Raw genomic sequence first — 13,148 nt, forward strand, 5'->3', positions numbered from 1 at the left:
AACCCACATCTCGTCACCGGTAATGCTGCGTTTGATGAATGTAGATTCCTTAGCTAGGTTCTCGCATTATTTTTTGCGTTCTCTAGTCGATGTTATTGCAAAAGAGTTTCAGATCTTTTAGTATGAGCCTAGCATTGACATGCTTCATACCCAAAATATTAATCAAAATGTGTTGAGTTCATCCATAAAAGATGTTGAGATCGTCTGCTATCTCTCTGATAACGATACGACTATTTCTAAGCACTGTTTCTTTAACGTCAATTAACAGATGGTCATGGTTGACTCGCACGATGCAAGATTTCGATGACTTTACAACCTGGACTGAATGGTTTGTGCCGCTAAAATTCTTGTGTTTGTGATAAAAGAGACTATCCAAAAAACTTCCGTAAAATTTTAAATGATTTGAAACGATTCCGTAACCGTGATTTCGTTGGAAACACAAAATTTCAAGCAAACTCGTTGTTCAATTTGTTTCCATAGCAAGACATTGCCAGACATTGACATATGACGATCAAACTGCCCACGAATATAAGAAAAGCTTCTATCAATCTAGGAAAAGAAATTACGGAATCAGCTTGCGCGCAGTCTAAATGACTCAATACGGGTCAAATTTGATCAGATGGTATATATTTCTTCCACAGTAATAGCTTCAAGACCATATCTTCTACAAGCAATAGAACACAAATCACTTAAATCTTGCACACATCAACTCTTGAAAGGTCTAAATATATAGCATACTTTCCAGCACTCACGAGCGTCAGTATTGCGTGATTTCTCAAGTACACCGTTAATGTTTTCATTAACCTTATTGTTGGCAAGCAAATGTACAATTTAGTGGTTAAAGTTTTTATATTTCTGTGTTTATTATTATTATTTTTTTTTTTTTTTTTTTTTTTGGTACACAATTTTCTTATTTATTTATTACACAAGCTAGTTGTTGTTATTGCACAAGTGCACTCACACACACATATATACAAACATGCAGCTTAGGCATCGCCTTGAGCTTATTGGTCATATTGCGTCAACGCCGTTCAACTCCATCTGTTGCATGTTTGCGACGATAATAGCTTAACATGTAATTGCCGCACACACATACACACACGCAACCAACATGCCACAACATTTTCCCTGCAATCTTTTTATTAGCACATTTTATTTTATTTTTATTATTTTCCACACGCACACACTCACACTTACATTGCATTGTTTGCATACTGCGCTGTACACTTAAGTTCAAGATACGCATCATTGTGGCAGCAACGCTCCGTTTGCCACAAACAGCACTCATCTGTCACTGACTGGCCGTTCGGTGGTCTGACAATTGTGGCGCCTGTCGGCAACCTTCACCTCTTTTTGTGTGTGTATACCTATTAGCTACGTCATGGCTGCATCGTCGCGTTAATGACTACAAACAACAATAACAGCAACCATAACAACAGCAGCTACAACAACAAATCAATGGCAGTGGCAAGTCCACAAGTGACACCAAGCGATGCCAAAAGCAAATATGCAAAAAAAATCAAACCAACAACAACAACACAGAATTTAAGCATATGCATGCATAAATGCCGCAACAACAATGAGGCACCTGACTGCCACCTGCCACCGTCCACCAGACGAACTGTGCGCTTGGCAGCTGCTGGCGTTGATGCTGCAACTGCAATTACCGCATGATCCAGCCGTGCGTTGTTCTTTGTTAATCCGTGTTGATGTAGTTTTTCTTCAGTTGTTGTTGTTGTTGCTGTTGCTCGGAACTTGCATCGCACTGTTATTTATGTTGCTGCCACAAAACTTGTATGCTTTAAGTGTGAATTTTTATTCTTAATTTGCATTTTTTACACTTCTTCTTAATCAGTCAATGTGTTTTTGCTGTTGTTGTCATTGTTGCAGTTCTAGCTGCGCATTTTTCCCGCTTCATTCGTTTAATCGCAAATTTACTGCCTTTTATCGCGCCAATTAAATGTAAAGCATCCGTGGCGAGTTGTAAAAATACCGCATTGCGGATTGTTTGTATGTAGGTATATATTATATGTATGTATGCGCGTGTAATGTGGCACAGACGTCAGTTATATTTTTTTTCGTATTGTTGTTGTTTTAGTTGTTTGCCCCTGTATTGCCAGTGACCCCGTGACCGATTGATTATTTCATTGCTATTACCAACTTGCGTGTAGTTGGATTTGTTGCTTTGTTATTGTTGTTGTTGTCATTGTGTTGTTGCCAACTTTACCATTTACAGTTGTGAATTGGTTGAATTAAGGAAAATTTATTATTTTCATTAATTTCGATGTTGCATAAATAAAACGGCCAAAATATCTTTCGTTCCATGTCGGTCTTGTCGGAAAAATTTCGCAACTAATAATTTAAATTGTACAAATATGGTAACTCTTATAGAATTATCGAAAATCTTTATGATATTTTTATAATTCGTTGTTAGTTGGTAACTTTATTCAATTTTTTGTTGCTTTGAACAAAAATTTCGTACACTTAGAAAAAGGTGGCAACTCTCTAAAATATATTTTTTAATACAAAACTATAATTTTTATATTATTGCTTTATGTTTAACTTTTTTTTAATTACTCAATTATTTACTTGAAACAATAACATACATACATAGGTGGCAACCCTAATCTATATTGTAGCGAACCTTTTTAAATTCTCAAACACTTATTACAACACTACACAATAGCCTTGATTAAGTTTTGCTATGTTCAATACAAATTTAGAGTTGCATTATGATATATAGAAGAATAAGTATTTCTGTTATTTCAAACAAACAGTTATTCCAGATCTTGTTCCGTTTATCACATAGACTTATAATTTGAAAACAATAACTAACCAAATAAATAAATTAAGGTGCAAAATAACTCCTAGAACTTCGTACGGACTCTATTTAGTAGAAATAATTATTAATCAAAGAGCGTTAATTCTATAAAAAAGAATGTATTTTTACTTTTTAAACCGATAAAATGTTGGAAACTAAATACTTCCCAGACAAATATATTTCACCATTCCATCGCACCGATTATACTTCGATATTGTTTCTATTTGCACATAATTTACATCACAATTCACCATACTATCGCAACTCTTAAAATTTCCCCATTGAAAACTTGTTCAATCACTATCTTTTTTTTTATTTTCATAATATTTGTTGAACTATAGTTTCACAACTGAGTTTGAAATATCGGTAGACACACCTTTGGCGAACCCAGCAAAGTTGCTAGGATTGATATTAACCGCCTTAATACAAGTAAGTTCGTGGTAACCACGAAACGATTCGTCGATCGATGAGTATCTGGTGATCTACCACTTACGTGTTTTTGGGTAACACAAAGGACGAATTTCTATACAAGGGAGATTCATCAAGTATGGATCAAACCCACGACCTAACCTAACCTCACCCATAGTTTTACAAAGATCTATAATGAACTTAATTTGATGAAAATTACCTACTAATTTTCAATTAGCTAATTGTCTAAGTATGGTAATATTGATTAAAATTAATAGATATATGGACAAAGTAGATTTCACAGAGTTCCATAATAACCCTAATTTATTAAAAATTAAATTCCAATTGCAAAGTAGCCAATTGTTTAAATATTTGAATTATAATTAAGAGTTACATTGGCAAAAAGCAATGGCATTTTCATTCAATTAATTGAACTATACACTTCACAGAACTCCACAAGTAATATTAAATATTGAAAATTAAGTACTAATTGTTTCAATTAACTAGTTGCCTAATTATGACAAATTTCATTACAATTAATTTCATAATTAATCTTAAATATTGGAAATTAAGTTCTAATTGTCAATTAACTAATTGTATCAATTAACTAATTGCCTCATTATGACAAATTTTGTTACAATGGTAACAACAGCTACGTTGTCAATCAACTAATTGTATCAATTAACTAATTATCTCACTATGGCAAATTTGTTTACAACTAAGAGTTACATCTACGAAATATTTCAACTATCAGCGAAGTTGTATTTCCGAATACATTATTTTCATCTTTCCTCTGCAACCACAGAGCCGAAATAAGTTTTTAGACTATTTATGACCCCACAATAAGTAAACAATTATTTTACCTGCTCACCATCCCGTACGCACAGCATCATATTAAATCCACACACGCAACCACGAGCACCGTTGCATTAACGGCAGCAATTGCAATCTCGCGCCAACCATCAACTTGCCACTTGCCACTTATAATTTGCAACTTATCATTAATGACCTGATGTTGTTTTCGATTTTGTTTTTACTGCCGTTGTTTTTGTTGTTGATGTCCATTGCTCTTTCTGATTCTGTTGATTCTCTTGTTGGCATTCTGTTTGGTTAATACGGCGTAAAATATTCCATTTGATATGACATTCAGCGTCCCCACGATGGAATGCAAGGTCATCGCTGTTGGAATTTTGTTTACAATTTTTTTCGCATACATGCAAGCCCAACTTAAAAACAATTTTGTTTGATTTTTTTTTTTGCTTATTTTCGCAGTTTGTCTTCTTCTTTTTTGGTTTGTATGCTTTTGGCATAAAATATATATTATATATATATATATGCCTATATACATATGTTATTATGCTTCGTTTTAGCCATCTTCAACGGCTCTGGCCTGTGCGCGGGGCAGTACTGCTTTAATGCGCATGCGTGCAAATTTGCATTAACTTTGCGCCTACTCGGCAGCACTTACTTACGCCATCATGAACCTTCAACTTCCTTATTATCAGCATGAGTTTTGAAAAACTAAGCAGGTGTCTCTTCACATTGCATTTGAAGACATAAATACAAACATATATACATATATACATATACCTCACACCTAATGACTTTAACATCGAATTTATCAAGCATATATAACATATATTTGCTTTAAATACTCTCATATTTGTATAAATGTATGCCCTACTGTAAAGTGTAGACAAATAATGTTTTATTTTTCCGTGGCCATTAACATCTTTATTTTTTGTTGCCTCCGCAGCATTACAATATAATTAGTAATAACAATTTGTTTAACTAGCAGAAATTTATTACCTAAAATACATATGAACATATTTAGTTCACAGCCTCGAAAAGCAGCTTAGCAGTTGACCCTCTCCTTGCTTATTATATTTTCTACATATATTTTACGCTTCGAATTACCTGGTCAAATGTAATTTGTTATGCATTCGAGAGTAGTACAAGTATATACCATATATACACATAGATATTTATTTTTTACTTAGCTATTTATCTTTGTATTATATATGTACGTGTACAGAATACTTTTTAAGTGTACTGGAAGCAGTGAATCACTCGAACTAAGAATCTAGCAAATTTATTTTCAATTAATTTTGACCTGGCTGAACCGGAACACTTTCTTACATTGATTATTTTTGTTCCTTGAAGTAGCCAAGCTCTTATTATAGAGATCTCCTCTTGTGCCTTTAATTGTGTTTTTGAGAAACGTGTATTCACGTTGCTCCACTACCAGTGTTAATTTCGGTATTTATCGCTTAACATTGAATCACTTTAATGACAACCTCCCAGATGTCGATTTACAACTTCTAGCTTCGATTATTTCTCCGTCGTCTACCCATGTGTATCATCTATCTCCCTCATATATATTTCTCAAGTCATCTTGTTATGATATTCTCTAAATTTCAAAAATAAAAATAGTTTCCCATTATGATTATTACCATCTTAACCCTCCTGAGAAGCTCTGGGTATTTATTCCTCAGTTTCATTCGCTTTCTTACCTCTTCTGAAACCGTATACAAGGGTAACTTATCTCGATACCTCTTACTCAGCTCTGTTCTAGTTTTGTTCCTCTACCCTAGATACCCCCTCGAAGTTAATCCCTGTTGTAGCTGTTTCGCTAATTGCACTATAGAAGAGTGAATCTGATTCGTCTTCAATAAATACGGTCTTCATCGTAAACTTTTATGAGATTATTCGTTATTATGTCCAACAATATCCCTCTGATTAAAAAAATAATGATTATAGGTTTTATAAAATATATCATAGCAAAAGCAAACATTTTATGTAGAACTTAAGTCATGTCAAATATTTATAACGACTTCCTTTTATTGCCAATGTAATGAGGCCTAAGATTTGAAAATTAAATACATTTTTTTATATTTTTCTATCATATACTTTTTTAACTTAACTTCCGGTAATGAAGACTCACATATATTGCAATACCAGAGTATACCAGAGAACTCAAAACTTTCAACTAAATCGAGTTACTTAAAATAATTCTTAAAAAGCTACACCATTAATCAAAAAGCTAACTTTTTCTTAATAATATACCTAGTATATGTACAATTAGTTTGCTATAGGCTACTAAATGTCATATTAAGGCATATCTCGACTGCAGCGCCATCTGTAAAACAAATATGTATTTTTTTCTTTTTATTAGTTTTTTTACAATTTTAATTGTGTGACTCAGTCAAATATAAGTGCATTATTGCAATATGACAATAAATCGGGTAAAAATTGGAATTTTTATAATTTATAATGTTATATGCGGAAAATAAAGAAACATACTTTTTCAATATTAAAAAAAATATATTCTTTATTGCTTCTACAACCTTAAACGGTTAATTTTTTAAATAAGAAATTATGTAGTTGAAAAGCAATAATATTAACTGCTCGTCAATTAACAAATTCCAACTCATAAATGCATAGCAATATTTTACATTGTCCTTAACAACAACCATGAATAACGTGAAACATATAATATAATTTAGTTTTGCTTACTAGACATAAATAATTCTGATTAAAATTCCAACTAAGCACTGTGGGCAAATATATATATGTGCCTATAAAAGACACTAGTTGAATAACAAAGAATATGCCAGCTCATGTGCCGTTACAAATATGTATGTATGTATTTGCATAAGTGTCGTTATGTTGCATACAAAATAGAAAATATTTTCAAATAAAAACCAATTTGTTCTCACTGCATGTTAAAAATTCAATTCCTGCGCAGTAGACATACATACATTCAAACACAAATATAACTACATATCATGTACATATGTATGTAGAAATGTATGTATTTCACTTAACGAACGCTGACCTTTTTTGCAGAAGCATGCCAGCGCTTAAAGTCAAGTAATCGAGCATAAAAATTTATGTATTAACGAGCGCCACAAAATTAAACAAACAATTTTTAAAGCAATATTTCTTGCAGCGAAGGAAAATTAGTATCTTCAATGCTGCTTGAAAACGAAAATAAATTAAATTGATTAAATAAAAACTAACGAATTTGTGGCAATTACTGGAATTCAGCCTCGAGCGTCCATCAAAACAAAATATAAAAAAAAAATTAAATTTACTACATACTCAGTTAGCCAAGTCTAAGTAATTGTATGTTAGTATGTATACATGTGCTTCTTCTAAGCAACTAAACTAAGCAAGTGCGCATTAGTAAAAATTTGTAAATTTATATAAATTTGTGCGCGGAAGGTTACACCTTGATTTGGTTAATTTTCATTTAATATTTCATGGTGGACGCGCGGTCAAGCGATTAGATCGCACAATTGATAGCTCACTTGCTGTTTGAGTTGCAAGCGTCTATGTAGACGATTTCAAATATATATGTTTATATATGTATGTATTTCTAATTAAACGTCATTGATGTTAGCCGCAATCAATGGAAGATACAAAATACCTTATGTATGTGTGTACGTGTGTCTGTTTCTGTGTTTGCACATGCGCTCATCCACCCACTCCGTTCATTGGCAAATTTCCTGAATTTGGCCACTAACAAATTTGTTTTTAATTCATTGCATGTGTCTAGATGGCAGCGAAAAGCGATGACTGACATGACGCACTAGATTTTACTGACCTTCTTTTTCGGCTGAAGGCCAGCTGCCAATTTTTAAATACAAAATGTGTGAATATAAACTTGATTATGAGCAAATAATACAGAAAAATTAGATTTCACTAGATTCTTATTAATATACACACATTTATTTTTTTCTTTGTAATAAATTTGTGGAGTTTTTCGATTTTCACAAATTGGTTGTTGGTGTTTTAATAATTATTTTTTTATATTTTATCTTATTTTATCCGAAGACTAATCACGCTTGATCGCTTGAGCTGAATACTTGCTCCAATTTTTGAAAATTTGTTAAAGAGAAAACCAAAAAAAATTGAAATTGAAAGTTAATCACTGTAATTAAGTAATAAAAGAAAAAATTAATTATTTCAAAAAAGTTAGTTACAGAGAGACGGACTACTAAATAGACTCAACTCGTCACGCTGATCATTAATACTTGTATACATATTTGATAGGATCTCCGACATTTTCCTCCAGGTGGTATAAACTTCTTGGCAAACTGTTCAGGATATAAAAATGGAAAAACACGTGTATAGCAGATCTGGTAGTAAAAGTCAAACCAAATGGTCAAAAAAATCAAAAGGGATCACTATCATTGGCACACAACATGCAGCAGTCACCATTTTCCAAAATATAAGACTCTGAAGTAGCTTTATTAGCCCAAGACAAATTTTTTGAAGTATTCCCAGAAACTTTTCATCATTTTCGATATTTGCATTGGCAAATCGAATACTTTGTGAGTTTTTAATGAAGAAAATATCCAAGAAATATTTATACAGGAACTACTTAGGATGTTGCCGTTGTAGCCTTTTGCTCCACTATGTACTGCACCTAAACTTTTTTCGTAGATATTTCTCTCCTTACAAAGTAAGGAGTTTTTAACTTTTATTAACCACTAATACATATGTTAAATCATTTTTAATATACTTAATTAATTTATTTAATTAGATTAATTAATTTAATTGAATTTTTTGGAGATTAATTTTTCTTTTCTATATCTAAAATTAGATCGATAAATTTCACTACATTTATCGATTAATTCAGCTACCTATTCTGGATGCTCTAAAAAGTTCGAAATTCCTGGTCAAAGCTCCTTTGAATACTTAATCTTTTCAGAATTACTTAAACATATACATATTGAAGTTTATTTACATGGTTACATTTGTGCTGCCAATTTTTCCTTAATTATCTTATAAATTTGCATATAAATTCCATTTTTTAATCGATTAAATCTTAAAAACTGTTAAGCTGCCTTGGGTGCTGTTAATAGTACTCCTACCCAAAGTTGGCAAGCGTAGAAAAATTAATTGCATAATAAAGTGTTAACCTTGCGGTTGGATCAGTTTACAAATTGCTGTCTTGAACGCCGTTGACGATAGGCGGACATAACGGTGCTTGTTTACTGTTTGACGCATGGCAGGCGGGCACCCCCTCCTTTAACGCTCCGGTAAGCCACATGAAAAAGAAGTAATTGAAAGTGACTTATTATATTTGCATTACATACATCTACATATGTATATGTGTGTATATGTATATTCGTACTTAACTATGATATAATGGACCAATTGTTGCTTGTCAGTTGCTGGAAAGAAGTTCGTGACGCACACTTAAGGAGTCGCTAGCATTGTTTGACAGTGTGGCAAGTTGTAAGAATTTTTTTTATGTCCTTGTATTTTATTTTGTTAAATTTTTAATTTATATTATATTATTTCGATATTATTACAATTTTTTCGGTAAAATATTTAAATTTATATAGGTGCCCATTTACAAGCTTCATTTTTATCTGTAAAATTTCTCTCAACTGAAAACGTTGCGTACATTTAGGAGCATCATTCAAACATCACTTTCTGCTAGTTAAATTTGAAAATAGTTATTAAAGTATCTAAACTATATTTGTAAAATGATAATCAAACAAAATATTTAAAATTAAATGCGTTAGAATGTCATATGTTTTATATTAAAAGAAATTTCAAAATTTTTGTCACGTATTTTTTAAAAATTACATATAATACATTTATTTTATCATATCTTTCAATAATTGTGGGTTATTGTGTAAATACGTCACAATATAGGCTACGATTGCTTAATTTTTAAATTCCCTCCCTAAGTCCCTCAAAAAACGTATAACAAACTTTTCGTAAAGGTTAGTTTGTCAGTGCGCCAAAATGTAGACTACTGAACTATTCAATATTGCCTTTATAGCTATACCACTGTTTTATGGATGCGCTTTAAGTTATTTATTATAAATTGATTAATATTTATATTGAAAAAATATTTATTGCTTATTAGAGTTACCAGCTTCTTAAACAAAAGTACTGTGAAATCTTGTAATTTATTGTAAGTAAAGTAATTTTAACACAACTAAGTGGTCTAGAGTTCTCCATAAAAAATATAAAAAACTAATAACTGACCGCCTTTGACTCGACCCTGAGTCATATATATACATCTCCATCTTTATTTAAACAGAAATTGAGTTCAGTTAGCTCAGCCTTGCCGCTGGCAAGCACATACTAATTAGCTAATCTGCCAATACAGAGCACGGGGGTGCGTGGCAAATATTAAAGAGCACAACAAAATAACGTTGAATAAGCCTATATTGACGGTCGCTGGAGATGCGCTCGAATGCACACCTTAGCCTTTTCGGCGAAAAAACGTTAGACTTTTGCATGCATGGTTAGTAAATTAAATAAGAAAACAGCAACAATGTAAATATGATTTACAACATTTTTATTACTTTGTAATACTTTTTTTGCTTCTATCAATGTTATTTGTGTTACCAATTTTCGCAATACTAATATTCTTGCAACACAACGTCATATGAGAGTGCACGCGCATGCGCTGTAGCTACATGCAAAAAAAAACCAACTCAATGACAAGCGAGGGGCGTGATTAAGTGGTGCTTACATACATATGTTACATACATAAATATATACAAAAAGTGGACGGAAAAAACAAGAAATGCATAGAAGACAACATTTCCTCAGCAATAATAATTCTCGCTGCATATATTTACATGTGTATTCTACAGCTGGCCGGTGCTACCTCACGGATGTGGCATGACAAAATGCCAAAGCCATTAGAAGTCATGTCAAACCACTTTCATTGCTGACAGCCGCTGCTGCGTCGCAATTTGACGTGCCGCCCCGGTGCACGCGCTGTTTTTTTGTTATTATTTTCGTATTAGTTTTTCTTCGTGCTTTTGTTTTAAGGCAAACTTGCGCGCTCGGCCAGCGGCGGCCCAACGCTGGCCACTTAGCGCACATACCAGTCAAGAGTCGTAGACTAATTGTGGCATTTGCCTCTTGACTTACTTACATACTTGTGCTAACTATGGCGCGCGGTTACTTAAGTTTCCATACCAAAAACCGTTATTTACACCACAATCCTGTTTGACTTAGAACGAGTTTAGTGCGAATTTCGAAATCGAATGCAGTTAACTTCTGTTACTATTTTTTGTATTTGCTTTATTAATGCTTTTGGTTTTTGTGTCTTAGTTTATGTGTGTGTGTGTCTGTGTTTTAACGATTAACGGAATTTTTTCAAACGTTCCAAAACGCTCATTCGTTCGCGCATAAATCGTGCATGGCGCAGGCGCAGCGCTGATATTTACTGTTAGTTTTAAAGTGCATATCCGAAATTCTCTATTTGGCAATTTTAATTTTTTTGTTTTTGTTTGTTTTGCAAATGTGCAATGGATGGCACGCTTTTGCAGCTACGGTCGACGCTTGCGCGCTTAAGATGATGCAAAAGCGAAAGTGAAACTTTGTTTTGTTATAAATCTCGAGGTTGCACGCAGAGTTAAAATTGGTTTGAAGAAGATTTTTCGTGAATAAATTCGTTTTTTTTTTTTAAGATTTTAAATTGAAAAACGGTATAAAATGATTTTGAATCAATCAGCCTATGACCTTGTGCTATTTAGTAATAAAAAAGGTATATTATAAAACTTCTTTGCTGAAATTTACTGATATTTAAGGTGAGACATATTTTTCATATCTTAAGTCTATAAATTTCTATGTCCTGCTTTACCTAACATTCTATAACATCACGTACTCGTAAATGGTCGTAGGATCTAACTAGAAGATGTATCTAAATTGTATCTGGAAACACATATGAAGCATTCCTTAGCAAAAGAGTCCAATGTTATTCGCCCCTTCTCTACTGAGTTGAACTTACCATATATTCACGAGAGTGCAAGTTTTCTTTAAACTTGTTTCCCATAATTAAAAATTTGTTCTGAGTGTGACACTCAACAGCGGATTCTAACCTATAACTTCATCAATGATTTATAATATATTATTTTTTAATTACATTATTAAATTAAATAGTTAGGAAAGGTCCAATGCAAAAGAATTAGTTAAAAGTCAAGTGACATTGTAGAGTAGAGTCTTCCAAACATTGTTTCATTGTTATACCATAGTGACGATATTTAAGAAGCTCTGCAAAATACAACCCTTTCAAGCCTATGTGACCCATACTGTCATAACAATAGCAGAAATTTCGATTATATATTATATATAAACTCGAACTTTTGCTTACATAACCTACAAACCTCTTAAGTTACGTCGTTACGCACAATTGGTTCCAAAATAATTTAATCAACAAAAATGACGACAAATTCCGAGTAGTGAAGGCTTTGGAAGGCGAAAAAAACTTCATAAGAGTTAAGTCGTAATCTTAATTGATTTTGTTTTTTGCGTTCCTTATTTTTGGTAAGCCTACTACCAATGCCTGATCTGTCCGACATTCCAAAATATTATTAAGAAAATATAAGATATTCTAAAGTATAAATATTGTACTCAGCACAGATAGATCGACATTAGAAGGACTGCGGCAACAAAAGCCGAACTTAATACCACTATATCAACAGCAAACAGGTGCACATTGATGGGAAAATTACTTATATATTATAATACAACAATAATTTTTTTTTTTTATTATTTTTCCAATCACCTTCAAGGGCATAAGTGAAAAATTATCCGTCTATAGAATAACAATCAAACAGGAAATCTTTTGTAATCATTACTTACATTAAATACACATATAGAGCCCAGTCAAGGTGAAAATAAAATCAATATCATATTTGTTGCAGCCTTAATGAGCTCTCACTTGTGCCAAACGGTTTTTGCTGGCGCTAAAAAATATTTCTCACAAAAAACTTATCAATTGCAGACTTTTCTAAGTCAATATTACAAATGGCAAACACTAAACGCCAGCCACTTTCTATATTTAATCAGTGGGCAAACGAGACAGTTTCAATGGCAGACGTCTAAAAGCAGCCAGAATGTCCATTTGACAGCCTCAAAGACACATGTGGTT

At 32.6% G+C, this 13,148-nt stretch overlaps 1 protein-coding gene across 2 annotated transcripts in view; it reads left to right on the forward strand.

Annotated features, from left to right (window-relative positions):
• LOC106623039 (uncharacterized) overlaps positions 1 to 13,148 on the forward strand; it is a 155,143-nt gene that overhangs the window by 100,852 nt on the left and 41,143 nt on the right. The window lies entirely within an intron of this gene.

This window comes from Bactrocera oleae, chromosome 4, assembly GCF_042242935.1.
Source record: "Bactrocera oleae isolate idBacOlea1 chromosome 4, idBacOlea1, whole genome shotgun sequence".
NCBI lineage: Eukaryota > Metazoa > Arthropoda > Insecta > Diptera > Tephritidae > Bactrocera > Bactrocera oleae.